The sequence below is a fragment of the Bos mutus genome, chromosome 15, assembly GCF_027580195.1.
Source record: "Bos mutus isolate GX-2022 chromosome 15, NWIPB_WYAK_1.1, whole genome shotgun sequence".
NCBI classification, from domain to species: domain Eukaryota; kingdom Metazoa; phylum Chordata; class Mammalia; order Artiodactyla; family Bovidae; genus Bos; species Bos mutus.
In genome coordinates this window covers 248,438-253,690 of record NC_091631.1, presented here as the reverse complement: position 1 = coordinate 253,690, position 5,253 = coordinate 248,438, and positions in this window count along the sequence as shown.

Sequence of the window (5,253 nt, the reverse complement as noted above, 5' to 3'; positions counted from 1 at the left end):
GCCCCGCCCCCGGCCCGCCCCCGGCCCGCCCGCGGCGCTGGTGCCCACCGCTAGCCCCGCCCCGCGCCCCGCCCCGCGCGTCCAGCCCCGCGCGCGAGCTGCCGGCGGGACCCGCGCCGCGGACCGTCTATACATCCCCGCGGGCGGGGCCGGGGGCGCGAGGAGGCGCGGACCCCCGGGTGGGTATCGCCCCGCGCCCTCCCAGGCGCAAGCGGCCCGGCTCTGTGCTCTGAAGCGGGGCTGCGGGAGGGGGCGACACCGCCAGGCCTCGCTCCGGGAGTTAGAGCCCCCCGCCCCCAGCCCCGCCTCCATCCCGGCCGTTCCTGGCGCCCAGTTTGGCTGCCTTTCTCAAAGGGTGATTGTTTCCGGGCGGGCAGTCGGGGGCGGTTCTCTGGGCCTGGGAGGCTGAGCGCGAGGGCGGAGAGGGAGATGGCCGGTGGGGACAAGGGGCGCCTGCCCGGCCGCAGGGGTGCCTGGTGCGTGGAGATGGGGTTCCTCGGGGTCTGGCCCAGGGGGCCCCCGTCGGGGCGCTGCTGCCTGGTCGGAGGCCAGACCCCACCTTCCTTGTCAGAGGAGCCTGGACTTCCCCGGAGAAAGACGCGGGCCAGGCGGTGTGGGGGGCAGAGGGGTCACAGGAGCAGAGAGGCGCAGGCTCCCAGAGTTTCAAGGGCTCTTTGGGCCAGGAAGTGGCTGCTTGTTCCTTGCCTGTGTGTTGCGAACGGTCTAGGGGTGTCAGCCCTGCGTGTGCACGTGTGTGCCTGAGGGTGTGGGCTGTAGCCCTCCGTGGAGAGCCTTCCAAATGCCCTTTGGTCAAGTTCCCACAGACGGAGAGGCCTTCCTTGTACATGTTTTAAGGGTTTGCAGCCCAGGTGGCCGTCCTGGACACGTGCAGTTAGGGCCACCCTGTGTCTCTCCCACAGCACAGGGGCCAGCTTCAGTAGTGGGGGGCCTCCCGGCCCCAGGGGACTGAGGCAGTCAGGGCCTCCTTCCCTCCCTTGGTGGCCCCCTCCCGGCCCTCTGTTGGGTGTTTCTGCATTGAACTGGGACCATGGGGCCCTCTCCTGGCCCCTCTCTGGCCTGGGCACTACGGAGCCCGGCCTTGCTCCTTGTGCTGAGGGTGTGAGGCGGTGGGGGCAGGCGGGAGCAGGGGCTTCGCGATCGGCTGCTTTGGTTGAGGTCTTGAGGTGAGGAGGGGGTCCCCGTGCAAGCTGCTTCAGGGACATTTGAAAACAGGGCGAGTGACTGCCTCCAGGGCCAGCTGCCCTCCCCCACCCCCTCTCCCATCCGCGTGTTTCACAGCCCGCTCTGTCGTCACGGAGGCCATGGCAAACCTAGCCCGAGCACCGCCTGCTGCATGCAGGGTCTTCTTGGTCTTGTGATGAGACGAGAATGGCAGGGGCCTGCTCTGCTTCCTCCTCCCCGGCTGGAGCAACCCTGCTCCCAGAATACATCTTCCCCTGTGTGCTCCCGTGGTGGGGGCAGGGAGCAGAGCAGCCCTGAGGAGGGACTGGGCCTTCACTCCTTCCTGGGGAGTCGAGGAGTACAAGCGCAAGCCAAGCCCTCATCATGCCAGCAGAGAGGAGTCACCCTCTGTGTGAGGACTGCGGCTGTCCGTCACGGCCCCCAAGCGCTGAGCTCGGGGGAGTTTGTACAGAAGCCAGGCCTTCAGGCCAACTCTGAAGGCCCTGCCTGAGACCCCTCCTGGCCGGCCGTCTCCCAGGAGCAGTCAGCGGAGGGGCTGGACCAACCGGCTGTGTCGCGACGGTCCTCGCCGCTGCGGCCCGCCGGGCTCTCCCTTGTCCGGCGGGAGAGTGGCCAGACGGGCCGGGCTCACCGTTCTTGGAAGAGCAAGGTGACAAGAGACCCTTTTCCCAGGGCCCGCCTTGCAGTATAGCCCAGGGCTCTGCTTATGGAACTTCTACATTTTAATTTTTAGAAGCAGCTGAACACCATAACATGGGATTAAAATCAGCATGCCAAGGCTCCCTGAGGACAGACACCTGCCCGTTTCCGCGGGAAGTTTGGGCGACACCCCGAGTGAGTGGACACACACAGCTCTGTGGACACAAAGCATGCACACAAAAGCAGGTTCACGCGCACGCACACACCCATGCCCTCCCTGCTCCGGGGCAGCTACCCGCACCCTGTGGACACGTGTGCACACACCAGCCCCACCGGGTGGTCGCACGTGTCTCTCTGTCGGCCTGACGGGTCTGTGAGAATGTCTCCCTCCCGCTCTGAATTTAGAGCCTCGCTCCAAACACCTGCAGCAGCCCCTGGGGCTCGGGAGCGAGCCCCGCTGCCCAGAGGCCCCCAAAGCCACCGCACATGTTTGGTATGCAAGGCCTGTCTGTCCTCAGGGACAAGCCAGTAAGTGTCCGTTGTGCAGTTTGGCCCGACGGGAGCCCTGCCCAGCTCCTGCAGCCGCCCCCGAGGGTCCCGTAAAGCCTCCGTCTGCAGTGCAGACCCGGCAGACCTCTGGGATGGTCTGTGGGTTTTCTCCCAGTCACCTGGGCCCCAATTTAGTATGAACAACAGCTACTGTGCTCTTATCAGCTGATGGTTCCTTCTGCCCGGCCTCCCTCTGTGCCGGAGCCCCTGATTTCTGAACACGGCCCTTCCCTCAGCTCACCACCCCACCCCGCCGCACGCCGCGATGCCAGGAGGCAGCTGAGCCACTGCCGGCCTGGGGGACATCCCTGGCTGTCTCATTGCTGAGACCCCCGTTTCTAGGGAGCCGTCCACCGGCCCCTGGGATCTACAGCAGGGGGTTGGCCGACGTGACTGAAGGTCAGACGCTGTGGGTGTGCAGGCCTCTCCAAGGCACAGCCGTCCCCCAGCCAGAGTGCACCCCCACCCGGCCGTGGCGCACGGTGTCTGATGGGCACGCGGGCCGTGGGCTGGCTGGCTGCCCACGGTGGCCAGGGCTGGCTGAGCTCCTGCGCAGAGAGCTCGAGGAGGCGGCCTTCCGATGCCTCCCCTCCGCCGAGTTCGGGTCCGAGCTCTGGGCCGTCCTCATCCCCCTTGATGAGTGGGAATGCCCTCCAGTCTCCAGGCCCTCAGCCACCTGCTCCCCGCCCCATCCAGGGGCCAGCATTCTTCCTGAGCTGCAGCGAACCCCTGAGTCCACAGAAGGGGCTGCCCCGGGCTTCAGTAATGGAATTTCAGTCTTGCCGTGTTTTCCCGCAGCTGAGGGAGGTGGGGAGGACCCTGGACTTGGAGGGCCAGCTCGTTGGGCTGGCACGGGGAGAGACAGCAAGTTGCCCTCGGACCCGCCCGCAGGCCCTCTGGAGCCCCCCTCAACCGGCCGCGGTCAGTCGCTGGCGAGCCCAAGGCCGCTGCAGCCCATCCGGCTCCAGTCTGGGGAAGTGGTAGCCTCCCCGCCCCCTGCGGGTCTTCTGGGCTGACGGGAGGCTCTGCTCTGCCTGCCTGCGGGTGCTCACATCCCGCCGCACCCATGGCCCTGTGCTCATCTGCTGCTGCCCTGGGTGCCGGACGCAGGGTGATGGGGATCCGGCGGGAAAGCTGACTTGGACCCGGCCGTCTGCGTACACCGGGCACTGACCTGCAGCCTTACCAGCAGGAACTCTTTCCATGATGTGAGGTGTCATTTATGAGGCACTGGGTATGCTGAGGCTCTACTAGAAATACCTCTTTAGGTCAGGAGTCTGGGGCGTGGTGTTCAGGGGATTCCATCAAGGCCGCGTGTGCAGGAAGTGACAAAGCTGGCGTTTGATGCTGCAGGCTTATTGCAGGACTCGGCAGAATCAGTGGGCGAAGAGCTTAGGGGGATCCAGGGGGCTCCTTGCATCCTGGGGCCAGAGGGGGCCCGTGTGGGATCACGGGCCCCCAGACCCGCAGTGGTGAGCAGGTCAGGTGAGGGGTCACGGCCCCCCCCAGACCCTCATGGGGTCATGGACCCCCAGGCCTGCAGCGGGGTCACGGCCCCCCAGACCCTCACGGGGTCACGGCCCCCAGGCCCGCAGCGGTGATGGGACGGAAGCTGACGGAGCTGGGCTGGGGGCGCTCCGTGTGTCTGAGAAAGAAGACTGAGCAAGTGGGGGTCAGTGTGGCAGGAGGTGGGCCTTGAGGCGAGTGTGCCTGACCTGCCCGCGCTCCCGTCTATGCTCCTGTCTGCCAGGAGACGTGCCGGGTGCTCCTGAGTCCGCTGCCCAGGCCCTGGGGAGGGGGCGTCCAGACGCCCGGGGCAGCACCCCCGGGCCGACGCCCACCCTCTGTGTGGGGACGCACAGCGCAGGTGAGGAGGCTGCGGGCCCTGGGGGAGCCTGGATTTCAGCCCGTCACCCGCCGGCTCCGCTCGCGCTGCAAGGACGCTGAAGGCCCGGCTCCGGCTTCCCGCCGGTGGCTCTCCCCACGCCTGCTCTTCTCTTTGGAAGGAAAGGGCAGACATGCAGAAATCCCGAGGGACGGTGGCTGTGGAGCTCGCTGAGCGTGGGCAAGGCCTCCGCCTCTCTGTCTCGCTCACAACGCGGGTGTGATGGGGGCTTGGGGGAAGAGGAGAACCAGGGGACTAAACAGCTACAGGTACCTTTCAGACTCGGAGGTTTTTCTGACCAGGCACATTCTCAAAGAGAGCGTTTGTGTTAAAAGGCTTGCGAGGTCTTTGTGCTCAGTCTGTCAGAAGCAGGCTCTCTCCTCCCTTGGGATTCCTTGGGCCTGTGAATTCCTTTCCCCCTCCCCTCCTCTCTTTCTTTCCCCGGAGCCTAGAGAAGGGATGGGGACGCGGCGCACAGGGAATGCCCAGCATTCGTTGTCTGGTGCTGTTTGTCACCCTGCAGGTGGCCTTCTCTACTTTCGGGGACTAGGAAAGGGAGCTCACACTAGCTCCCCAAAGCCTCGTTGGTCTTGAGAAGCTGAAGGGTCTGGGCCCGATGAGGCAACCAAGTGTCAGGATTTCTGGGAAGCAAGAAGGAAGCGGCAGGGAAGGGCTGTGAACGTTGAGGACCAACCTTTTCCTCGACGTTGGGGAGAAGTGACAGGACGAGGCCGGCAGAAGCCTGAACACAGCCCGGCAGTGGCCCATCAGTGAGAGCCTGTGACTGCCGCCCCGAGCCCTGCCCAGACGGGGGCTGCTCCCCAGGTCCTCTGAGGATGGCTGCACCCAGGCCTCCACCCAGCGTAGCCTCTGCCTGCATGCACGTGGGGTCTCTGTAGGGGGTCGGGTGGCCTGTCCTGGAACAGCGGTGATGGGCAGAGGACAGGAGTCGGGGGCCACTATGAGGGGGTCCTCGG